At 43.3% G+C, this 26,821-nt stretch overlaps 1 long non-coding RNA gene across 1 annotated transcript in view; it reads left to right on the forward strand.

The window, feature by feature from the left end:
• LOC136176536 (uncharacterized) overlaps positions 1–24,546 on the forward strand; it is a 79,665-nt gene extending 55,119 nt beyond the window's left edge. The window contains exons 2-4 of the long non-coding RNA XR_010664595.1: positions 23,404–23,522; positions 23,673–23,751; positions 24,314–24,546. This is a non-coding gene — a long non-coding RNA (uncharacterized lncRNA). The remainder of the gene's footprint in view (positions 1–23,403; positions 23,523–23,672; positions 23,752–24,313) is intronic.
• The last annotated feature ends 2,275 nt before the right edge of the window (positions 24,547–26,821 follow it).

Below are 26,821 nucleotides of genomic sequence, written 5' to 3' on the forward strand. Positions count from 1 at the left end.
ACTTTCTAACACCATACACAAAAATAAACTCAAAATGGATTAAAAATCTAAATGTAAGACCAGAAGCTATAAAACTCCTAGAGGAGAACATAGGCAAAACACTCTCCGACATAAATCACAGCAGGATCCTCTATGACACACCTCCTAGAATAATGGAAATAAAAGCAAAAATAAAGAAATGGGACCTAATCAAACTTAAAAGCTTTTACACAATGAAGGAAACTCTAAGCAAGGTGAAAAGACAGCCTTCAGAATGGGAGAAAATAATAGCAAATGAAGCAACTGATGAAGAATTAATCTCAAAAATATACAAGTAGCTCCTGCAGCTCAAGTCCAGAAAAATAAGCGACCCAATCAAAAAATGGGCCAAAGAACTAAACAGACATTTCTCCAAAGAAGACATAGAGATGGCTAACAAACACATGAAAAGGTGCTCAACATCATTCATTATCAGAGAAATGCAAATCAAAACCACAATGAGGTACCATCTCATGCCGGTCAGAATGGCTGCTATCAAAAAGTCTACAAGCAATAAATGCTGGAGAGGGTATGGAGAAAAGGGAACCCTCTTACACTGTTGGTGGGAATGCAAACTAGTACAGCCACTATGGAGAACAGTGTGGAGATTCCTTAAAATACTGGAAATAGAACTACCATATGATTCAGCAAACCCACTGCTGGGCATACACACCGAGGAAACTGAAATTGAAAGAGACACATGTACCCCAGTGTTCATCACAGCACTGATGTTTACAGTAGCTAGGATGTGGAAACAATCTAGATGTACATCAGCAGATGAATGGATAAGAAAGCTGTGGTACATATACACAATGGAATATTACTCAGCCATTAAAAAGAATGCATTTGAATCAGTTCTAATGAGGTGGATGAAACTGGAGCCTATTATACAGAAAGAAGTAAGTCAGAAAGAAAAACACCAATACAGTATACTAACACATATATATGGAATTTAGAAAGATGGTAATGATGACCCTATATATGAGACAGCAAAAGAGACACAGATGTATAGAACAGTCTTTTAGACTCTGTGGGAGAAGGCAAGTGGGGAATGATTTGAGAGAATAGCATTGAAACATGTATATTATCATACGTGAAATAGATCGCCAGTCTAGGTTTGATGCATGAGACAGGGTGCTCAGGGCTGGTGCACTGGGATGACCCTGAGGGATGGGATGGGGAGGGAGGTGGGAGGGGAGTCCAGGATGGGGAACACATGTACACCTATGGCTGATTCATGTCAATGTATGGCAAAAACCAGTACAGTATTGTAAAATAATTAGCCTCCAATTAAAATAAATAAATTAATATTAAAAATTTCTTTTGAGATTACCTCTTTCTTCTGTGCAGCTTCCTCCTCTGGTTTAGGAACGATCTGCATTTTTAAAGTAAGAATCATCTCTATTTGGCAGAAGGAGCTCATGTAGATCTGTAAGTTCAGCAGTGCATCCTGGGGCCTTTGTTCACCTGGATGTCCTCAATGAGCAGAGAATCTACATCTAGACCCTTAAGGTCATCAATACTCTGCATTTTTAAGCATGTGCAGCAAAAATCCAACACTCTTTTTGGGCCACTGACCCTGCATCCAGCTCTGGGGCTGGGCCTGATACAGTCACCAACTCTGCCATTGTAAGGATGGAATGACACACATTTGATTCTGTAAAATGACATCTTTTCAGATACACATAACATTGATGGCCTGGGTCATTTTTTTAGTGTTCTTAAAGTGAACCTAACAATTTGAACCTCTTGATTTATAGGATTTTGTGGAGTTTTCTGAGTCGAATGAATAGCAGACTATTTTCAGAGACTGTCACATATTAGAAGAGACTTACAGTCTTTCTTCTACCCTCTCCCATCATTATTATTTATTAAGGGTTTATTTGTATGCTTACAGTGTCCAAAGTTTCTGGGCCATAGCTCTAAGGTATGAATTAGTGAATGAGTTCATTTTATTATATGAATGTATAAACCCAGGTCAGCCTCCAGATTTTACTGTGGGTAGGCTGCCCTGATAAGGAAAAATAGCAGATCTAGATATGATTCTCAGAGCAAGTGAGATTGCTTTAAAATTATCTTTTGAGGAGTACAGTTATGAAACATTGAGATATGATGTTAAAACCCCCAAAAGTTCTGAATTCAGAAATGTAAAAGAAGTGACAGAAAAAGAAACTTACTTCAAAATTTTCACTAATGAACTGGACTAACAACATTTTTCAACTTTTTTTTCTTAATAATTTTGTTTAGTTTATTTTGGCTGTGCTAGATCTTTGTTGCTTCATGGGCCTTTCTCTAGTTGCAGGGAGCAGGGCCTACTTTAGCTGCAGTGTGTGGGCTTCTCCCTGTGGCAGCTTCTCCTGTAGCAGAACATGGGCTCTAGGGCACACGGGCATCAGTAACCTTGGCACATGGGCTCAGTAGTGGTGGCTCCTGGGCTCTAGAGCATAGGTTCAGTAGTGGTGGCACATGTGCCTAGCTGCTCCGAGGCATGTGGAATCTTCCCGAATCAGGGATCAAATCTGTGTCTCCTGAATTGGCAGGTGGATTCTTTACACACTGGGCTACTGGGAAAGCCCTCAAGTTAATTTTTCTTATAAGAATTTTAACAATATTAAGGCCAAAGTGGGCTTCCTGCATAATATACAAGATATAATCAATTTCTTTGAGGTCTGTTCCTTTGAATGTAAACATAGAAGTGCTTTTAGTTTTGAGTTTGTGAGGAAATTACTAACTTTTCAAATTTGTTCATCTAGTATATTTTAAAAATTAGGTTTTGATCTCTTAGCTGGTTCTTCAGAATCCCCTTTTCATGCCCTGGAATCTGATCAGTTGAGAGCACTGGAGAAGAGAGAAGGATGTGAACTGAATGTCCAGCTATCCACCTGCTGCCCCCTTGCCTAGAAACAATGAAAAGCCAGGTCTTCTCCATCGTAAATAAGAGAGTCCAGCTAGGGAAGCAGAGTTAGTACAGAATTTCCATGAATACCAGGGAGCTAGCTTGGATGTACTCGATGGCTCATCAGGTGAAGAATCTGCCTGCAGTGCAGGAGGCACAGGAGATATGGATTTGATCTCCCGGTTGGAAAGATCTTCTGGGAGAAGAAATGGCAACCCACTCCAGTATTCGTGTCTGAGAAAGAAAAATTCTCATAAACAGAGGAGCCTGAAAGGCTACAATCCATGGGCTCTCAAAGAGTCAGACATGACTGAGTGACTAGGCTCTAGAGGAGTCTAGAAAGGGTGTTGTTTCCCTTTTTTAGCCTCTATATAGCAGGGACACCTTCTAGACAATGTTGGAGATGATGTTGAAATATTTTATGGTATCTTATCACAGATAATTAACAAAATCACCAAAAGAAATTATCTTCCCAAATCACTGGTCTCCTCTTGCCAGCACTAATTCCATTCAGAAGAAACAATTACCTGAGTATTTCCTACATGTCCCAAACATTGTCATTTCAGACACTTCCTCTTTCAGAACTAGTTCAGCATTGCTATAAGCAGAGCACCCCTCTTAAGCATCCATCTAAAATTGGTAGACTTGAGGACCCTCCTTTCCCATGGAAGGCCCTTGAACACCAAAGACTCAAGCAGTCACTTTCAGATCAGTGGCCTTGCTTTCCCCTGATTTCTGTTAGATTTTTTGGATTCAAGTCAAATGATGGATTAGAGAGCAATTCTTGTTTTTAAGAGTGTACTACCAGAAACATAAAATGTGAACATTGATGACAGTGTTCCGTTTCTTTTGTTCATGGCATAGTGGTGGGGACAAAAGTGGTTTGAAAAAATTGTAGAAGACTTTCTGGGTGCTTCTCTGGTGGCTCAGAGGGTAAAGTATCTGTCTGCAATGCAGGAGACCTGAGTTCAATCCCTGGATCAGAAAGATCCCCTGGAGAAGGAAATGGCAACCTACTCCAGTACTCTTGTCTGGAAAATTCCATGGATGGAGGAAGCCTGGTAGACTACAGTTCATGGGGTCACAAAGAGTTGGATACAATTGAGCGACTTCACTTTCACTTTTCTGTTTCTAGTTCCACATGTAAGGAACATAGCAGTCATCACTTTGCCCTAACAATAAATAAAAAGTTGAACAGACTGAAAATTCAATAACTCTTCTAGGATATGTGAAAGAAGACATAGGGAGAGCTGCTGCCTTCAATGTTGAAGACAGGTGAACCCAGCATGTCATGGCTTAAAGGAGTGGAGATCCACCTCATGCTAAGAGTTGACTCATTGGAAAAGACCCTGATGCTGGGAGGGATGGGGGCAGGAGGAGAAGGGGATGACAGAGGATGAGATGGCTGGATGGCATCACCGACTCGCTGGGCATGAGTTTGAGTAAACTCCGGGAGTTGGTGATGGACAGGGAGGCCTGGCGTGTTGTGATTCATGGGGTCGCAAAGAGTCAGACACGACTGGGTGACAGAACTGAACTGAAGTCCCACCTAATGGTGGATGGGGGAGAAAAAAAATGAGAAACACTTGTGAAATTCACAGTCTAGAGGCACAGGCTCACTAAATGCTGAGACCTCATCATAAGACTGTAAATGCTTCCTCGCTTCACTGCCCCCTTACTAAAGGTCTCTTTACGGCAGTTCCTTTTACTCATTACCCCATATCTAGCTCTCAAGAAAAAATTACAAGGCAAACCAAAGAGAAAAGAAAACAACAAAATCCCACAGAATTTAAAGAGACAGAGCAAGCTTCAGAACCAGACATAGCAGGGATGTGGAATTAGCAGCCTGGGATTTAAAACAATTATGATTAATATGCTGAGGGCTCTAAAGGATAAATAGACAGCATGCAAAAACAGATGGACAATGAAAGCAAAGAGACAGAAATCCTAAGAACCAAAGAGAAATGCTAGAGATCAAAACCACTGTCAAAAGAGATAAAAATATTAATAATTCTTGGATCCAAGGTGGTGGCTGAGGTTAACAGTCCCTTATTGCAGAGACCCAAAGGTTGCCTGTAGCTGGCTGCAGTGGTTCAAGGAGACCTTGCATTTCTTCATTTTAAGTGAAGAGGACAAACAATATTACATGGATAATAATGGTTTCAACTGGAGTACAACCAAGAAAGATCTTGATGGTAGAAAATATTAATACCTCCATTATGTCCTCAAGGATGACTCTGATATCTAGTATGACAATCTCACCAAACATCCCAACATTGCACCAGAAATTCCATTCCCTGAGATAGATGGGTCCATCTCAAATGTCTAATTGAGCACTTCAAGCTTTTGAACCAGTAATCTGCTCAAAGTTTATGACTCCAGGGCTGGGTCCATGGCTGGCAGCAGAAAGCCTGGATCTGATTTAGAAGCATAAAGAACATGAAACCAGTGAAGATCCAAGCTATTGAGACAGAAAACAGATTTTTGCTAGTCCAGGTCTCTGTCTTCCTATGTCTTCCTCATCATTCAGCTTCTAATAAAACCTGAGCTCTGACACACCTCCTCCAACGTTAAACCAGTTTCACTAAAGAGCTACAGCAGGTGTTGACGGAAAAATGAGAATTGCTACTGGGTTTCTGAGAAGGGATGTGTGGAAGAGGGAGACAAGAGTGGAACTCAGAAACAGTAAGACAATTTGAAGCGTCACTCTGCTTGGGGGAATGGGCATCCTGGGGATATGGTATAGCTGAAAGTTTTTATATAGGCTTTTTGACTTCTGGAAATAGACTATTGATAAAAGCTGCTTTCTACTAAAAAGGAGAAAGAGGAGGAAGATGAGGAAGCAGAGAATGAAGCAGATGCCCTTAGAAACCTGCTAGTATAATTATGGCTAACTGGGAGAGCTATTTGGCTTGTCCTACTAATAAAAAAGTGTGGTGACTGTGTAGGACAAATTTGGGAAAGCAGACAAATGACATATTATTATTGCTGGAGAAAGTCAAATTCAAAGGAAACAATGCTTAAGGACTGAAAAGAAAGTGAAAGTCTCTCAGTCGTGTCTGAGTCTTTGTGACCCCATGGGCTGTAGCCCATGGAATTCTCCAGGCCAGAATACTGGAGTGGGTAGCGTTTCCCCTCTCCAGGGGATCTTCCCAACCCAGGGACTGAACCCAGGTCTCCTGTATTGCAGGTGGATTCTTTACCTTCTTTACTAGCTGAGCCGCGAGAGAAACCCAAGAATACTGAAGTGGGTAGCCTATCCCTTCTCCAGTGGATCTCTCCAATCCAGGAAGTGAACTGGGGTCTCCTGCACTGCAGGCGGATTCTTTATCAACTGAGCTATCACGGATTGAGGAGAAGGTTTATTTCAAAGTGCTTAATTCACCACCTTTGATGATATGTTTGATTTCGAAGGGTTTTTTTTTTTTTTTTCTTTTTTGTCTGAACTGGATCTCTATGGCTTTGTGTGGGCTTTCTCTAGTTGTGGTGAGTGGGGACTACTCTGCAACTACTGAAGCCTGCATACCTAGAGCCACAGGCTCTAGGTGCCTGGGCTTCAGTAGTTGCAGCACAGGCTCAGTAGTTATGGCTCGTGGACCCCAGAGCACAGGACCAGTGGTTGTGACACACAGACTTAGTTGCTCCTGGGCATGTGGAATCTTCCTGGACCCGGGATTGAACCCGTGCCCCCAGCATTGACAAGTGGATTCTTATCCACTGTGCCACCTGGGAAGTCCTGAAGTTTATTTTAAAGAGTGTCTCTCACATTGTGGCAAAGGTGAAGAAAGTCAACTGACAAAAACATATTGTGCCAGGAGCTCTTTGAATCTCCACACCCCTTTTAGAAAAGCAAACGTGCATATTCTGTCACAAATGATTCTTCATAAGCCATTCCTGGTCCTGGTAACTGCCTCCTTTGGTCTGATTTTTCTATCCTAGAAACCTGTACCACATGGAGTTAAAAGTTCATGATGTGGTGGAATCCACCACCTACTTGCTCTTATAAAACTCAGACACAAGTTTCCCACATCCATCTTTTTTTTTGCACCATGCCTGTGATTCACAGTTCTTCAGAAACCAGTAGCAGAGCTTTGGTAAAAACAAACAAAAAAAGATACCCACTTTCTTCCAATCCCTGTTGTTTAGTCACTCAGTCGTGTCTGACTCTTTGCGACCCCATGGACTGCAGCACTCCAGGCTTCCCTGTCCTTCACCATCTCCTGCAGTTTGCTCAAACTCATGTCCATTGAGTGGAAGATGTCCCTAGGATGTATGTTTTTCATCCAGGTGTCTCATTTGCATTTCCAGGTTCTTTGGGATCCCAGGAAGAGAAGCATTTTCAGGCTGGCTCCCACCATTTAGGAAAAGAGTCAGCCTCCTGGGGGTGAAAGATCAGGGCTGGGACACCTTGGGCTTCTTCCCTGATGTGTTCCCTGCTCCCAAAAGCACCCGCATCTTCTCTCCAGCATCCCACCTCCACCTTGGCTAGGACTCTCTCTCAGCCTCACCTTTTTTGGTCTGTATCTTCTGGCTCCTTTTCATCTTGGTGCATCATCTTCTTGCTCATAATGTGGTTTTCTGAAAACTTTAGCTTGCGTATGGCCTCTTGTGACTTCTACTGAACTTCACATATCTCCTCTTCTGCATTCCTTCAGCTTGGGTTCCCATAGCCCAATTCTCTCCTTTCTCAAGTCGGGTTCCTAAGCATGAGAACCCCACTGGCCCAGCTCACTCCCTCTTGGTTTGTCCATGGAGCGGCTACACCTGGACTAACCAATTAGGTGGGCTGGGGTCCTGTGATAAAGCATAACTGCCTGGCTCTTTGAAGACAGTAGAAGCATTAAGCCCTGGGATTCCTCAATCTATTATTTCTTCTGAGCTGAATCCCCAACAATTCATGGACATTCTTTGAGACAGAAAGGAAAACTAGACTCAAAGCAATGATTTTCCAACTTAATCAGAAAAGGAAACAAATAATAAGTATGAATATTAATTGCCTTATTCCCTATTCTAGAGAATTTAAGATAAGATCTATTGTTGACCTATCTCTTCGCTTCAATGAGCTTCATTCAAGTACCAGGAATTCACCACCTCCATGTCCACCTGGCCAAGCTCTAAGCGTGACTCTATTTTTTTGCCCATTGAGGAACAGGACAAGTCCACCATTAAAAGGAACTGAAAATCTTTCCCTGCTACATGTCACCTTGGCACTTTGCTGCTGTGTTGACCTCGCTGAAGACAGTGCATTAAAAAATCCCTGAGATCCAGGCTTGGGAAATCTTGATCCATACATGTCTATGAAGGGAGAGTGTAGTGGGCATTTTAGTTACCCTGGCCTGTCTGGGGCTTGCTCAGTGAGGTTCATGAACACTTGTTGGTGTTTTACCTTGTCTGTGGGCATTAACTTCCCCTTTCTCTCCCCCAGCCCTGGCCTGCCCTTTTGGCGCTATAAAGGACCCCCAGCCTGACACAGTTTCTCCACTGAGGGTGCAGTGAGCCAGGCTGCAGTGTTCAGCAGCCGGGGGAAGCTATCAGCACAGCTGGGGGAACCTATTATGGGCTGTGTGATATGACAGGGAAAATTAGGAATGAGTGGTCTTTGATTTCTGCTTAACTCACTAGCTCTCCCCCAACTTGTCACCTTCAGCTCCACCTGAATTCCCTGTGTTACTGGGTGCCTACCCTATTACCTCTCACTGATGAGCTTTTGTTCCTGAGTTCTGTCTGGGAAACGTTCTCATTCTACTTAACCTTTTCAGTCTGAGATGTTGCTTCCTCTGAGAAGACTGACTTGACTTCCTCTCCCTGGGATGGGACTGGGTTCTGTGACACCCACACCCACATGCTCCCATGGCAGCTACTGTTCGTCTTCTTTGTTGTAATCACTGCTAATTTGTTTGAGTGGAGACCCTTGGAGTACAGTGCCCTCATTGTTTGGTGCATAGAAAATGCTCAACAACTTCTTGTCTAGTGTTGAATGTGTGGCTTGAAACTTGACTTGGCTGATGGAATCTTCTCATTCATTCTGGATTTAGGATGATATCATGCATTCTGGTGAGAATTCATAGCAATGCTTCAATCAATAGCTAATATTTCTAGAACAATTATCACATATAAGCATCTCATGAAGTGAGTAAGTTTATCACAGGATTTTGTCTCTGTCATTCTTTTCAACCAGCAAGGCAGATACATATTAAAAAGCAGAGACATTACTCTGCCTTCAAAGGTCCATATAGTCAAAGGTATGGTTTTTCCAGTAGTCATGTGCAGATGTGAAGCTGAACAATAAAAAAGGCTGAGCACTGAAGAACTGATGTCTTCGAAATATGGTGCTGGAGAAGACTCTTGACAGTCCCTTGGACTGCAAGGAGATCAAACCAGCAAATCCTAAAGGAAACCAACCCTGGATATTCATTGGAAGGACTGATGCTAAAGCTGAAGCTACCTGATGTGAAGAGCCAACTTACTGGAAAAGACCCTGATGCTGGGAAAGATTGACGGTGGGAGGAGAAGGGGATGACAGAGGATGAGATGGTTGGATGGCATCACTGACTCAATGGACATGAGTTTGAGCAAGCTCTGGGAGATGGCGAAGGACAGGGAAGCCTGGAATGGGGTTGCATTCTGCAGGGTTGCAAAGAGTCAGACAGGACTGAGGGACTGAAAACAAAGGTAGATACTACTTTAAACTCTGTTCTACAGACTAGGAAACTGAGACTTAGAGAGGCAAAGGGAATGGCGTTTGCCATCCAGCAATAAAGTGGGCATGACAGAATTGCAACCTGGATGATCTGACCCCAGGCTTCCTACCTGAGGTGACACCTGATGCCATCAAGCCCTTGGAGCTCCTCTGCTCAACACAGGCATTATAAGCTGGCAAGAGACTTAAAATGCTCCTCTTGGTGTCTTAAACTGTGCTTCCAACTAGCAATTTTGAAAGTGTCTTCAGTTTAAAAATATGCCCCAAATCCAGGATGTCCTGCCAACAGAGGCAAGGCATTTATGGCAATTCTTATGAATGTAATCTAATTTTTTTTCCTGTTCTTCTGTTATGTTTCTTTTGGTGTTGCTTTTTTAAATTATACAAGTAATACCAAAGTACATTCTTCTTTCTCAGTGGTTCAGATGAATTAGGAACACACAGAGTACGATGTGAAAGGCCTCTTCACCACTTGCTTCTCCTTCCTGGGCAATTTCATTTTCTATCTGAGAGGTAACAATTGTTGAGTTTGGAGTAGATCCTTCAAGTCCTTCTTCTGTGTATGTGACTAAGGAATAAAGTTCTTTTTCTATGTGAGTGGCATCATACTCTGTGCATCGTTTGGTCCCTTAATATTTTTCCTGCTGGATACTACATCTTGGAGACCAGCCTCGTTCTATTTAAGGGCTTTATAGTATTTACTGGGGCTTCCCTGGTGGCTCAGATGCTAAAGAATCTGGCCTGCAATGCAGGAGACCTGAGCTTGATCCCTGGGTCAGGAAAATAACCTAGAGAAAGGAATGGTTATCCACTCCAGTATTCTTGCCTAGAGAATTTTATGGGCAGAGGAGCCTGGTGGGCTGTAGGCCATGGGGTCACAAAGAGCCAGACATGACTGAGTGACTACCACTTTATAGTATTTACTAGCCTTTAACTCTTCCCTTACTGATGGAAATATGGGGAGTACCCAGAAAACTGCAAATCACAGCTTGCTTCAACTTTTTAAAAATGTTTATTTATTTTGCTCTTAAAAAAGCTCAAGAAGAGTGCTCGTTTCGTGTTGAGGTTTACTGCTCCTTTTCACAAACCCATACAATCAGTGCCACTCACACTTTCTAGAATGGGGAAAGCAGTCCATTTTGTTTTGGTAAAATTAGTGACTCACAATGGCTCCTCTCCCAGCTGAGAGAGGCCCAGTCTATTGTGTGCCTGGAAGGGGCACAGGATGTTGTCACACTTGGCTACCCAGTTGTACAATGGTGTCCGAAATTAGGCCGCGTGCTAGTTAAGCCCTTGTTTGCTCTTCAGATACTGACCATAGATTGGCACAATGGGAATGCTACCTGTGCCGTCAAGGCTTACAGATGTGTGTATAGATGTGTGGCCTGTGTGTATGTGTTGCGTGGGTGGCATGAATGTATATGAATGGTCTATGTGGTGTGCCTATGTGATGTGTGGTGTGTGTATCTGTGTTGCATTGTGTGCGTGTGGTGTTTGTGTGGTAAGTGTGGGGTGTGTGTAGTGTGTGTGAGGGTTGTGTATCGTGTGTGTTTGTGTATGTGTGGTGTTTCTGCAGTACGAGTAGGGTGTTTGTGTGTGCACCGTGTTGTGTGTGTAGTGTGGTATGTATATTGTGTCTGTGTGTGTAGGGTGTTTATGTGTGCATTCTGTGTGTTGTATATGGCTATGTGGAGTGTGGTGTGTGTGTTTGGATGGTGCTTGTGTAGAGAGTATGTGATGTGTGTGTATGTGTAGTGTTTGTGTGGTATGTGTTGGGTTAGCGTGCATTGCGTGTCGTGCGTGTGGCCCATGTGCGTTTATATGTATGTCTGCATGGTGTTTGTGCAGAGAGTGTGTTGTATGTGTGCGTGTAATGTGTGCATGTGTATATGTATGCAGACACCAGCCCACTGCTCTGCACACTCATTCATGTGATAGAGAAGAAGGCTTACCTGAATGGAGCAGTAAGGGGACAGTGCTCCTTGACTCACTCTGTTCCATTGCTCTTGTACCAATTATTTCCAGGCTCAGAATGCACGCAGAACCTAATGAACCCGTATTTCCCCTTCCGTGTAGAGCATTCTGCAAGGACAATGAACATCATCTGTTGAATCTGCAAAGACAGAATCTCCTTGTGGGGAAACCTTGGGGAAATGGCTTGCTAGGAGTTATCCTTAGAGGAAACGCTGCTCAATACATAATTTATGAGTGAATCGTGGTGATTCATTTTACTTGAATCTATTACTGGGGCATTTGGCTTCAAAGTCCTCTGGCTGCTCTGTTTTCTGTGATTAGAAGGATCTACTCTATTCGTGTTAACAACTCAATGTTGATTTTTTTTCTCAGTTTGGTTCATAGTTACAATTTTATCTTTCATTATTAACACCTTGAGTTTGTTGCTCTTGGGTCTTAATCTACTTTTATTTCTCTCCAACAATGAAATCTGAAAATAACCCATAAAATACTGAGGTAAATTCATGTATTAATTTAAACATTCATAACTCTTAATGCAATTCTTTAACAACTATCAAGATAAAAATAGGGCACTGAGATTAATTTCAAAGTACATAAGGTTCTTTGATCATGCACTGAGGAAATCCAAATTCTTTATTCTCTTTCCCTTTGGGATTGGTGACCAAGTGTCAATAGCTACCAGAAATCAGCTGAAAGTGAAAGGACAATATTAGCTTTAGTCTTCAAAATATAGGGTTTAGGATTACCTCTCTGTTCTCTCTAAAATGTGGCTCTTGAGGGAGGAAGCCCCATCTTCAGGGCAAGTCTGGACCACTGTAACCTAGCCTCCTGCATGGAGAGTCTCCGCCTGCTGCTAGACTGCCGCATCAAGACACAGAGAGCTCCCAGAGCTGGGCTCTCGCCAGTTTACTTCCCATCTGGGAGTAGACAGGCGGGTCTGCTGCCTGTCCCCTGCTGTCACCTATCATGCAGGTCAGGTCTTGTGGATGGGTGCCTCCAAGGGTCTCTTCCAGAAGAGATGTGCCTTCCCCGAAAGGCCCCAGGAGCAGGGCACTACAAGCCCCCAGAGGTATGACCGCGTTTATCAGCTGAGTCAGAAACAATCAACTTTATAATCCAGGATCTGATATTAATCTCTGCTTCCTCCAGCCTGGCTATGGGGCTGAGAGAGTAGCTCTTTCCTCCCAGAGTGCCTGCATTTTTTGAGGATGGAGTGAATGTTTGTGTTTTCATGAGGCCATGCGAAAGGAATGTGAATATTAGAAAAGAGCCCTATTTGTTAAAATGATAATTGCTAGAATGCTCTGAAGGCATCCATATTTGCTCCTCTACTTCTCATGAAAGCCTGAAGAACGGGGCAACATCTGACCCTGATGACTTGCACTCACCAAGGCCGTACCAGATGACAGAAAACTTGCTGTCGTTTTGGTTATAATTTTCACTAATGACTTGGATTTCCCTTTGGCCACCAAATATTTCAAAGCAACTGGTTTTTACAGCATCCAAGAGCTGACTAGCCCCATGGCAGTTGCCCAGACTAACTTCATGAAGCGAGCGTGTGAATAAAATAATAAACGAGTGTATAAACATGCATAATTTATTTGAATCAATATTCATGCCTGATTACACCGTGGGCTGTTTCAGATGTTTGAAAGCCAGGCCTGGCTGGCCCCCGCAGACACCCCCTGCGGTAATTCCCTCAGGAAGTGAGCTCACCTCCCCTCCTGGAAGAGCGTTTAAAAAATGCTAGTGTTCCTCCTGGTGCCAGCTCTGCGGGGCTGGGGTCAACTATGAGTTTCAGTTACTCCTTACAACAACTGAGAGTCCTCAGGAACAAGCTTGCCTCCTTGTAGCTTTCCATTTGTTGCTTCCCGAGCGGTGCCTGGGCTTTCTAGTTCAGAGGGCCGTGGGGACAGGGAAGGAAGAGAGGAAGAACAGCAGCCCATGAGAACATGGTCTCTTCTTGTACTCGCTCCAGTCAAGCAAAGGCTCTGTGCTATGGTTTAGAGGAGATGCTGGGCAGATGGAAACATTTGCATGTGCCCACTTTAACCATCCAAAGGTGTCAGCCTGCAGCAACCAAGGTCCCAGTGATGCTCAGCAGCATGGCCTGGAGGTCAAGTGTCAAGTTAGGTCAAGTCAGACAGATCTGGTTTGCACCCTGCCTCTGCACATCACCAGCTGTAAAGCTGTTGGCGACTTACTCAGACTCTCTGTGCTTCAGATTTCCTGTCTGTAAAACAAGGATGACAGAAGGGCCTTCCCCATCGGGAACTGACATGATCTTAGAAATCCTGCTCATAGAAGAATGAATGAGGAAATGACCAGGGATTAGTGAATTCCTGGCTCTCCAGGACTCTGCACACATTTTGTGCAAACACCCCCTGGGAGGAGAAGGAGAACCCCCTGTTTCCTGGGACTGGATAAGAGGTTTAACAAAATCTGTCTTTTATGCTCTGGCCACCTCTTCACCGCAATATTTTATGTGTCTTCTATGGAACATCAGAGGTGTAGACAAGTTCTCATCTTTCAAGAAGTCATGGATTCTGGCTGGATTTGGCACCCAGACAATCAGAGGCAGAGATTTTACTGTCTCTCCCAAGTCATCCTGATGATTCATGTCTTTACCTTGTTGTAATAACACAATAAAAAGGTCTCTCAATCACCCAAGTGGAGGTTATGTGTTCAGTTACAGACTCCTCAATTGTCCAACATGCTTCTAGTTTACTTTACCTTTCACACCAGTCTCTTCTGCCTCAGTCTCCCTTGTTCTGTTGCCAGTAGAAAAAATTATTTCCCTAAAGTTCAGAGTTTTTTAATGTTGGCACTACTGACATTTTGGATCAGATAATTCTTTGTTATGGGGGTTGTTCAGTGCCTTGAAGGATACTTAGCAGAAAGCCAGGCCTCTACATACCGGATGCCAGCAAGCAACCTCAGCCTCAGCTTGACAACTGAAAATGCCTTCTGACATTGCAAATATCCCCTTGGGAAGGGGGAGCAAAATCCCTCCTGGTTGAGAACCTCTGTCCTAAATGACTGCAACATGCTTTTAATGTCACTTTAAAGACAGAGATTGGTGGTATACATGTGTATATACACACACGGAGCAGCGGCAAAGAGCTATATAGTGCAATCCAATACCCGATGTTTGGAAGTTCTCTTACTTCTAGGGTAAGCTCAGCCTCCCTTCTCTTCTCTCCTTCCCGCCAACTCCGTGTTCAAGTAAGAAGCATTCTAAAAGCAGGTGACAAATTAGAGTCCCATGCAAAACAGGACTGCTGTGGAGGGAGTAGAGTTTTTTGAGCTTCAACTTTAGAAAGATTGAAAAGGCTGTTTCTCTGTTCTCTTTCTTCCTCCTTCTTTCTTTTCTCTCAGTGTGGCTGGTGCGGTAGGACTCTGGAGAAAACTTCAGCTTGGCAAGTCAGGAGGAGCTGGGATAGGGCTGCAAGGAAGGGAGGCATTGTATAGACAGGCTCTTCCCTCAGATCTTCTTCCTGCCTGGAGCTGGTTCTGATGAGGGGACTTGCACCAAGCTGCTGGGTAGAAGGCTCCATCTCAAAGAGGTGCCATATACCGAGCCACTGCTCTGAACTCACCACCTGGGTGACTGGGATGGGAGGAATACAGCTCCAGGTGGCTAGGATCAGAGAAAGCTGTTGGTGGAGAGTTGCAGAGGCAGATATGCACCTGGAAAGAAGAATGAGAAGCCACGCGGCAGCAGAAGTTATGTGGTGCAGAGATAGGGGGCAGAAACTAGAAAGAAGTAGGGAGTCTGGGGCTTAGTAAGGTGACAAGTAGCTTTGAGAGGCCCCCCTGACCACGAGAGCTACTGTAAACGCCGACTGGCAAGAAATAGCATTTCATTTCTCAATGAGGTTTGATGAGATAGGTTCTTTTTCCCCAACTCTCTGTTCATCCTCACAGTAAACTCCTGTTAGACTAAGCAATCTGATTGTGTGGGAAATGCCTAACTCAGTGCATCTCCAACTTCAACCTATAGATCTCCAGAGGTCCACAGACATCGTCTCTGCTGTTTGCAAGCAGTCTTGAGAATAAATCTGGCTCTTAGGTAGGCCAAAAGAATTAACACAGTCACATTCTGAATCATTTAGAACAACTACACTGTCCAGAACGGGAACTCCTGGCCACTTGTGGCCATTGAGCATTGAGACATGACTAGTCAAAATTGAATTATGCTTTAAGCTTAATACATACACTGGATTTTGAAATCTTGGTAAGAAAAAAAGAATATGAAATATCTCAGGAAGTTCTTATACTTATTACCTGCTGAAATGATAACATTTTGGGTAGTCTGAGTTAAATAAAATGTGATATTAAAATTGATTTTCCCTGTCTCTTTTGACTTTTTTATTGTGGCTACTAGAAAATTTTAAATCATATATGTGGCTTATGTCACATTTCTATTGGACTCTACTAGTCTAGATTGTGCATTCTAAAGGGGATGATATTGTACTTTGTGGGGTAAAAATTGGTTCTTGGGGGAAATGTGGCAAAAAATTGTAATCTTTAACATATTAGAGAACACATATACATATAGCATATAAACAGATATATAGTATGCCTATGGTATTAAAATTTCACGACATCGGGGATTTGTAAATAAAAGTCTTAAAAACCTTGTCAAGTGGATAATAATGAAAATAGAAACACTGATCTAAATGAGTAACTTGTAATCCAAGAACTATTAGATATGTGCAGGCCTGTGTCTACATTCTCTTTTAGGATTCTGTTAGTGCTAAGTAGAAATATTTTAATGATCTTGAGTTAATGGGGGAAGATGGAGAAGGAAATGGCAACCCACTCCAGTATTCTTGCCTAGAGAATCCTGTGGACGGAGGAGCCTGGTGGGCTGCTGTCCATAGGGTCGCAAAAAGTCAGATACGACTGAAGTGACTTAGCATGCATGCATGCATTGGAGAAGGAGGTGGCAGCCCACTCCAGTATTCTTGCCTGGAGACGGAGGGATGGAGTAGCCTCATGGGCTGCCGTCTATGAGGTCACAAAGAGTTGGACACGACTGAAGTCGCTTAGCAGCGGCAGCAGCACCAGCAATGGGGGAAAATTGAGGCAGGCTTCATATGTAATAGGAATTTGTACTCAATGAAGATGAAATGACACCAAGGTGCTCCTTTAAAGGCAGGCTGCAAATAAGTATGAAAGAGGAGAAAGGGGGTGGGTGGAAATGAGCAGCCATATGAGTGACTGGGGAGCCACTCTCATGAGAGAACCAACGGCTCAATATGTAGGAAATAACAGAATCCATCTATCACCTCACATTGATTAGTGTTGCTACCTTGAATTCTATTATTTTTGCAGATTTAAAACATAATTTTTTTTTAGGATTTCTATAGCATCAAGTTTACCTATATTTGGGTTTTAATGGTGTTGAATACACCTCTTTTCTTTGGCTAAGTGTGGAATCAGAGAAGCAAGAGTCAGATGATCAGAATGACTGATACAAGGGAGACTGAAGGTCATGGCTTAGGTGTGTCGCATGGCACTCCAGAATGAAACATGGTCACCAGGCCTTAGACTGAGCTTGACAGCTTCACAGCAGAGCAACATCCAGACCCCTGTGCAGGGCGGTCCCAGCACAGGGAGGGGCCGCATTGAGCATGCCCAGTTGCTCTTTCCTAACTCACCAATCAGACAGGCTCTTCGCCTCCCCAGGGAGGGTCCAGCAGCCAGGGCTACAAGTGTTAGGCTGATAAATGTTCCTGTGTGTGGAATCGTGGGAAGAGGGGAATAAATGTCCCCCCCCCCCGCCCCCCCAACATCAGCCCCTGGTTTTATGCTCATACTTATTTATGTAATGCAATAAAAGTAATTTAGGTTGGCATTTGGGTTTGTACGACCTTTTCAAAGCATTTATTGTGAGTCACTGACCTATTACAGGGAGATTTTAGTGGATTTCATGTCAGCATGAACATGAGTTGACTTAGCTTTCTGTGGAGAAAGCCCTGCCTGCCTTGCTCTCTTCCTGGCCCTGCTGGCTCTGCTCCTTCTCTCCACTTCGATGGGTTTCTGCTCCCTCACCCTTTTCTCTGTGCCTTTAACTGTGCAGTGGAGCTGGAGGTGTAGGGAAAAGAACACTGGGTTTGGAATTGACAGGTCCCTGTTCAAGTCTGGGTGCTGCCACGTCCAAGCTGTATGATTCTGCTCAAGGCACTCAACCATTTTAGCCTCACTTTTCTCACCTGGAGAGTGGGGTGATGCACCTCTCCCCCCCCCTTCCAGAGTTGTTATGTGGATGAGAGCAGATGATGAATGTAAACTTATTTCGTGTACAAAACAGCTCCCCTTTCTCTGTGCTTAGCTGAGTTTGGGGCCTTTTTTGATGTTGTATCTATTCAGTTTTCGACTCTTTGAATGCCCATTTGCTTTACATGGTTATAAAACTCAAATTAGCACCAGTAGGAGAAAAGATAGATCAAGTAAGCCAGGCTTAGGGCTTGTTCAACTTCAAAATATAATTTTCAAAGTTAAATGACTTTCAAACACATATTTAGTGATTGTGTATCAAAGATATATTTAATGTGTTAATGAGAGAACCAATGGATAGTAAAGTAGGTTTGAGTGAGGATTGAGAAAACTGGTATATGTAGACAATGGAAGAAAAAATGCTGAAGTAATATTGCTAGTTCAGTTCAGTTCAGTTCAGTTGCTCAGTCGTGTCCGACTCTTTGTGACCCCGTGAACCATAGCGTGCCAGGCCTCCCTGTCCATCACCAACTCTCGGAGTCTACCCAACCCCATGCCCATCGAGTTGGTGATGCCATCCAGCCATCTCATCCTCTGTCATCCCTTTCTCCTCCTGTCCCCAATCCCTCCCAGCGTCAGGGTCTTTTCCAATGAGTCAACTCTTTGCGTGAGGTGGCCAAAATATTGGAGTTTCAGCCTCAGCATCAGTCCTTCCAATGAACACCCAGGACTGATCTCCTTTAGGATGGACTGCTTGGATCTCCTTGCAGTCCAAGGGACTCTCAAGAGTCTTCTCCAACACCACAGTTCAAAAGCATCAATTTTTTGGTGCTCAGGTTTCTTCACAGTCCAACTTTCACATCCATGCATGACCACTGGAAAAACCATAGCCTTGACTAGACGGGTCTTTGCTGGCAAAGTAATGTCTCTGCTTTTTAATATGCTATCTAGGTTGATTATAACTTTCCTTCCAAGGAGTAAGCATCTTTCAATTTCATGGCTGCAATCACCATCTGCAGTGATTTTGGAGCCCAAAAAAATAAAGGCTGACACTGTTTCCACTGTTTCCCCATTTATTTCCTATGAGGTGATGGGACCAGATGCCGTGATCTTAGCTTTCTGAATGTTAAGCTTTAAGCCAACTTTTTCACTCTCCTCTTTCACTTTCATCAAGAGGCTTTTTAGCTCCTCTTCATTTTCTGCCATAAGGGTGGTGTCATCTGCATATCTGAGGTTATTGATATTTTTCCCCGCAATCTTGATTCCAGCTTGTGCTTCTTCCAGCCCAGCGTTTCTCATGATATACTCTGCATATAAGTTAAATAAGCAGGGTGACAATATACAGCCTTGACGTACTCCTTTTCCTATTTGAAAGCAATCTGTTGTTCCATGTCCAGTTCTAACTGTTGCTTCTTAACCTGCATACAGGTTTCTCAAGAGGCAAGTCAGGTACTCCCATCTCTTTCAGAATTTCCCACAGTTTATTGTGATCCACACAGTTGAAGGCTTTGGCATAGTCAATAAAGCAGAAATAGATGTTTTTCTGAAACTCTCTTGCTTTTTTGATGATCCAGCAGATATTGGCAATTTGATCTCTGGTTCCTCTGCCTTTTCTAAAACCAGCTTGAACATCTGCAAGTTCACGGTTCACATATTGCTGAAGCCTGGCTTGGAGAATTTTGAGCATTACTTTACTAGTGTGGGAGATGAGTGCAATTGTGCAGTAGTTTGAGCATTCATCGGGATTGCCTTTCTTAGGGATTGGAATGAAAACTGACCTTTTCCAGTCCTGTGGCCAGTGCTGAGTTTTCCAAATTTGCTGGCATATTGAGTGCAACACTTTCACAGCATCATCTTTCAGGATTTGAAATAGCTCAACTGGAATTCCATTACATCCAGATGCAAAATTGGTTAATGTCCTAGAGCACAGCAAAACTGTAATTTTTGGAATTATCTTTTCTCCTAGATAGAAACACTGCTTTTTTCAGTGGACAAAAGTAGTATTTTAACTCTACAATTTAATATCTTACTTTACAAAGTCTTGGCCCAAAACAGTCAAAAATAGTGAATCAAACAAAAGTCAAAAAACTAGCCTCTGGAGGGCTTTTTAGACAAGGCCATAGTATGACACTGAAAGAAGAGGAATAATACTTTCGCTTTAAGTTCAAGTTATGGATAATTTTTCAAAGCCCACATAGGATCTGAAAATGAGAATAGATATATATAGAGAGGTTACTTATTCTGGATAAGGGTTGGAATGAAGTCTTCGGTTATAAATCCCAGTTATGTCCAATAAAAACCCTTTTTAAAAAATTTAAAAAAAGAAAAAAAAAGATTGGGAAAACCACCCAACTGCCATTTAAACTAAAAATTCCTGTTGGGTCCAGTGATTCTGGCATAATTTTTTTCTCTTATAAATTGTTTTCTACTATTTTGAGCACTGAGTATCTTCGGATAGTAAGAGAAGATTCAAAGCCACACCCTAAACTTGACAGTGATGCTTTAGGACAATTCCTAACCACTAGAATCTCCTGGATGTAAAATCTTGTCTTGAACCATATTTGAACCTTTTGGTATGAGAACCCTGCTGGTTGGCTGGCACACCATAGCTTCCTGGTTTTCAGAAAGAAGGCTCAAGAGAGGCGCCTTGGACTTCAAATGGCTATTACAAAACAACATTTTGATGAGTTAAGTGTAAATGAATCAGAAGCATATGGATTTAATTAGCCTCCAAACACAGCCATTTCAAAACGCAGAAAGGAAAAAAGCATGCTTGTGTCAAAACACATCTTGAGGTTTTCCTGTTAAATTAAAAATGATGGAAAAACAGATGGGACCATCTGCCAAATGTTCAGGTTGTACTCTCCACATGTACTATCTTATCAGGAACACAGAGCAGTGGGAAATTTCTACCACAGAAATCAACAGTGTTTCGGTACTGTGTTTGGCAGCCCATTTGTGGCCTACATTTAATTAAACCAGGGCTACGCATGGCTGCAGAGAATGCAACTTCTAAGTTTTTGAAGATGGTCCAGGGTGCAATCCACATGGGACCATGTGTGTGGTCTTCTTTTATAGTTGAAAACCCCCATATTACTCTTCTCATGCCCCTATAAGTTTTTCCACGTTACCTCCCAATCTGGCCATGAAGACGTCTAAGGGCTGAATACAAGTTACTTCTGTTGCCTGTTCTTGGTGAAACTGAGTGGCGTCAGGCAGAGAGTCAAGGAACATACATGCGTTTTCACTTACATGTGGAACTGTTCTTTCTCCCCAATGAGAAAGGTGCTAAAAGTTCAAGGGTCAAAAGCTGCATTCAAGTTGAAATGAAAGGAGGGGCCTGCTGGGCTGAAATAGGACAAGCCTCAGAATTTATTCATAGTGAAGCCAGAATGGAAACAGGGGACAATTCTTTTCATAGCTTTTTAAGAAATCATGTACCAGGCTTAAGCTTTTTTATGCATTGAGGTTGTGCAGATTTACCACTGAATGGGCAAATAACACCACACATTTGTTGAACAAGAGCCTACAAAGTGCTCTTTCATATATTAATTTAATCTTCACAACAACCTGTGAATGGGATGGAATGCTCCTCATTTTCCAGAAGAGGAAATTGGGCTGATTGAGGTTCAGAGACCTGAAGTTCTCTCAGTTAGGAAGGGGTAGAGCCAGACTTGATTGCAAGTCTTTTAGTTCTACGACTAGGGCATTTTTCACTAGTCCATCCCACCAAGGAGGAATATGTTTTATTTAGGTGTTTTATTTAGGTATCTATGGTAGACTTTCACCCACTAGCCAAAGATGCTTTCCACTGGGGGAAAGCAGAATATGTCTTGGGGCTTCTGAACCTTTGTCATGGTTTGCTTGAAAATCCTGGGTGATACTTGTCCTGGTTTAATTATTCAGTCGTTCAGTTGTGTCTGACCCCATGGACTGCAGCAAGCCAGGCTTCCCTGTCCATCACCAACTCCCAGAGTTTACTCAAATTCATGCGCATTGAGTCAGTGATGCCATCAAGCCATCTCATCCTCTGTCATCCCCTTCTTCTCCTGCCTCAATCTTTCTCAGTATCAGGGTCTTTTCCAATGAGTCAGTTCTTTGCCATCAGGTGGTCAAAGTATTGGAGTTTCAGCTTCAGCATCAGTTCTTCCAATGAATATTCAGGACTGATCTCCTTTAGGATTGACTTGTTGGATCACCTTGCAGTCCAAGAGACTCTCAAGAGTCTTCTCCAACACCACAGTTCAAAAGCATCTGTTCTTCAGCACTCGGCTTTGTTTGTAGTTCAACTCTCACATCCACACGTGACTACTGGAAAAACCATAGCTTTGACTAGATGGACCTTTGTTTGTAAAGTAATGTCTCTGCCTTTTAATATGCTGTCTAGATTGGTCATAGCTTTTCTTTCAAGGAGGAAGTGTCTTTTAATTTCATGGCTGCAGTCACCATATGCAATGATTTTGGAGCCCCAAAATATAACAGCTCTCACTGTTTCCATTGTTTCCCCATCTATTTGCCAAGAAGTGATGAAACAACAGACTGGTTCCAAATTGGGAAAGGAGTAAGTCAAGGCTGTATATTGTCACCCTGTTTATTTAACTTATATGCAGAATACATCATGCAAAATGCTGGGCTGAATGAAGGGCAAGCTGGAATCAAGATTGCTGGGAGAAATATCAATAACCTCAGATATGCAGATGACACCACCCTTATAGCAGAAAGTGAAGAAGAACTAAAGTGCCTCTTGATGAACATGAAAGAGGAGAGTGAAAAAGCTGGTTTAATTATGAACAATGCTATATTTCTGTTGGGAAAGACTGAGGGCAGGGAGGAGAAGACGGTGACAGAGGATGGACATCTCACTGACTCAATGGACATGAGTTGGAGCAAACTCTGGGAGATAGTGAAGGACAGGGAAGCCTGGTGTGCTGCAGTCCATGTGTTGCAAAGAGTTGGACACGACTTAACAACTGAACAACAACAATTTCACTCTCAGAGGTGTTCCTGTTAGATGGTAAGTTATCTAGATATTCTACTGTGAACCCAGTCTAAAAGGGTCAAATTTTGCTGGTTTTATAATATTTGAATAAATCCTTGAGTCTTTTCACATCAGGAGCTTCCTATGTTTTTCAAATCACTGTTTTCTTATATGGTAGAGGAACGTCTGTTTCTAGAGTTTCCAGGCCCTCAGGTATAAGTACCCAATATAGAATGAAAGCATTGGTTAGATATCCATGCAATTCTTTATCCCTTAGTTCTAAAAAGAAATCCTACAAACTGTATCTTGCTCCAAAGTATGGCTTTCTCAGTTCCCTCAAGCAGGGATGGTCTTGGGCACCTTTGCTGCTCCCTCCCTCTGTCCCTTTCCTCCCCTCAGGTATTGTCTCTTCTTGTCCCTATGCATACAGTGCCCTCAGATTGTTGTCTGGGTTCCTGCCAGTCTCTCACTAAATCTCTCACTACATCCCCTACTAAATCAACTTACTACAAAGTTCAAATTTACTTCTAAATCAACTTACTACAAAGTTCAAATTTACTACTAAATCAACTTACTACAAAGTTCAAATTTTCTCAATTTTTTTGCCCTCAGATGTGTTTTAAGAAAGCAACTGAATGCCCTCACTTCCAGTAATCCTCCTAAGCCTTGTTAATGGAGGTGTTTGGGGCAGGAGGACATTTCATACGCTGTCTGAATCACAGAGCTCACAGGTAAGGCCAGTCCCCTGTGGGGTGCGGTATGAGGAAAGAGGCAGAGGAAGGGGAAAAGATTCCTGTGGAAACCCCTGACTGCTGAGAGGAGTTGTCTCCATGACTTGACTTGGCCCTTCTCACCTGTGGACTGCTTGCTTCTGTGGAAAGGGTTCAGTCACAGCAAGAAATTCCATGGAGAGTGGGAATCACAGAAAGGACTGAAGAGAGTTGCCGCATGACCCCCCTGGTGCGTTTTTCTCTCCTTGTGGACTTGCTCCATCCTTCTCCTCCACAGGGCATCCTTCTCTGCGACTTTACTATCCTGGAGGGATGTGACCTGGGCTGGTGCTTGGACATCATGGCTCCTACACCCCTTCTCTGGCCATCTTCTACATTCTGTCACTTACTGTTCTTTGCCTGCTAAGTTGCTTCAGTCATGTCCAACTCTGCGGCCCTATGGACTGTAGCCTGCCAGGCTTCTCTGTCCACGTGATGCTTCAGACAAGAATACTGGAGTGAGTTGCCATACCCTCCTCCAGGGGATCTTCCCAACCCAGGGACTGAACCCACATCTCCTTTGTCTCCTGCACTGCAGGTGGATTCTTTACCACTGAGCCACCGGGGAAGCCCCCAAGATGGCTAGCATTCATCAATTTCTTCCTTCCATGTATGTAGAACCTATCTCCCTATTGAGAGATGGAGTCTATTCCTCTGTCCCCTTGAATATGGGTGAGCTGGTGATTTTTAAGAAATAGAATACTGTGAAAATTATGCCTTGCCACTTATACCCAAGTCTCTTGAAATTCTAGCTCTGGGAGAAGCCAGCACCTGTGGAAGTCCAGCTACTTCAAGGCCACCATGCTGTGAGGAAGCCCAATCTAGCCATATGGAGAGATGCCATGCCAGCCCCAAGCCACTCCAGACATCCCAGACCAGACACCACAGAGCTGCATAAAGAAGCCTTCAGATGAACTTGGCCTTGGCTTTAGACTGGCTACACAATACCAGAGACCTCAAGTGAGAACCACCCAGCTGATCCTATCAACCTCCACAGCCATGAGCAGTAATAATAAATTATTGTTTTACTGTGCTAAGTTTTGGAGTGGTTCGTTAGGCAGCACCAGATAACTGGAACAGTGAGTAAGGGAGAAGTGAGTGCCAGGAATATGACAGGATACCAACAGTAGGCTGCAGGGAAGCACATGGAGTGAAAGAAAAAGCTAATGTCTAGGCCTCAGAAAGGACACTCCATTGATCAGGTGACAGGGAAGAGTGGAAAATCACTTCAGAGCACTGATCTCTGTTGCTTTTTTGCTAGAGTCCCTCCACTCGAGTCAAGTTCCCAAGAGGGAAGGAGTCCCGTTATCCTAGCATGGGTCAGTGGCATCTTGAGCCAGAGGTAACAGGTGTCTTGACATCTTGACTGACAGTAAGACACCATAACTGCCTAATAGAGAAGGTAGTTCTTAAAAATTAAAAAAGGGAAAAAAAATGAAAAAGGAAGTGATGTGAGGGGACCGGAATAAAGGGGAATGACCACTGGGAGGTCAAAACAAGGACTGTTCACTTCACATGTAACTCTGCTGCACTCACCTCCCAGTTCACTTTGCTATCTCCTAGTTATCCAGTTATCAATTCTAAATCCCAGGACAGGAATCTGATCCACTTAGTTTTTTTCAAGTCTGGCTACATAGGGGCCTGGATTGTCAAGTGGTCAACTTCCCATCCTCTGGTCCCCAAAGCTATAGCAAGATGGGAGGGCTTAATCATGTTACAAAAACCTCACTGTGCCTCCTGGGGAAGGGGGCATGGGAGGAGCCATTACCTGCAGAAGGGGATGTGCCTGGGCAAGAATTCCATACTGACCACATAGGCAGAGTTTATGATAATGGACTCTAGGTTGAAGTTCTAGCCTTACACTGGCAAGACTCTACAGAAGCTGCTCAAACTGTGATGGCCAATTATCTTCTCTGTGATCACAATATCTACTTAGAGGCTTTTTGGGAGGAACAAATAAGAAGCATCTAGCACACTGCCTGATGATATATGAGTTTTAGTGGTAGTATCACATCATTTCATCATTTTTATCTAAAGGTTGAGGTCAGCTACCATGTCTGATGCTTAACCCCCATTGAAAAGGACAAAGACCTTTGGTGCAGCAGTTACTGCATGCCTCTGGTCAGTAACCCCCACCCTTGCCCTTTTAATGCACAGTGATTTCTAGCAGCTAGCCCCTGCATCTCTTTGTTGTTGTTTAATCATTAAGTTGGTTCTGACTCTTTGCAACTCTATGGACTGTAGCCCACCAGGCTCCTCTGTCCATGGGATTTCCCAGGCAAGAATACTGGAGTGGGTTGCCATTTCCTTCTCCAAGGGATCTTCCAGACTCAGACTGAACCCATGTCTCCTGCATTGGCAGGTAGATTCTTTACTGCTGAGCTACCAGGGAAGCCCCTGAATCTCTTTACTGAAGGGCTTTCTTTGTGTCCTTGGGTAAGATCTACTCAAGGCAGACATGCAGGGAATTCATAACTTCTCCCCTCCCCCAGCAACACCCAACCAATGCTGTAGGAAGTTGGTGTATAAGTACCCTTGCCCATTGGGTGGAATGCTTCAGAGATACAGGTGTGCCTATATCATTTCCTAGAATATGATGATGGACTCGAGGAAATTCCATGGTAATTTGCAGAATTCCTCCAAGGGATCAAGCTCCAGTTGTCTACAGTGGTAGCTTGCTGGATGATGCATCTGTAATTAGAGGCTTTTCCTACCCCATCTCACTTCCCCACTCCCACAGGTGTTTCCTAACATCCTATATGGAATGAACTACTTACACACAAATTCTTGTCTAACGGTCTGCTTCTGGGAGAATTCAAACTAAGAGAGAGAGAGGAAGGTTCCCTAGTCTATGACAAGAATGGTCCCAGCTTCTGATATTTTTCCTGTCCTGGTTCCTGAACTTCATAGGGACAGTCTTTAGAGCACCTGGACTCCAACCCTGGGCCCTGTGGTCCTCCAACAGCGCCCTGTTCTGTTTCCCACTGAGACCTCTGCAGTCTTGGCATTAATAGCATTCTTTGAGACCTCCTTCCCAGCTCCGTGTTCTTAGGAGATGGGATATGGTTCACTAAGATGCTTTTCAACCTGACTTGCAGAGGAGGGAATAGACCACTGAGGGCTGTGAGACTTTGGAAGGGGCTAATCATAGCACAAAAACTCATCATGTTCCCTCTCCCCTTAATGTGAATTCTGCATTTAACACAAATAAATGTGCTTTAAAAATATAGTTGTCTTAATGTACACATTAATATTTTTAA

This window comes from Muntiacus reevesi, chromosome 10 (genome assembly GCF_963930625.1).
Source record: "Muntiacus reevesi chromosome 10, mMunRee1.1, whole genome shotgun sequence".
NCBI lineage: Eukaryota > Metazoa > Chordata > Mammalia > Artiodactyla > Cervidae > Muntiacus > Muntiacus reevesi.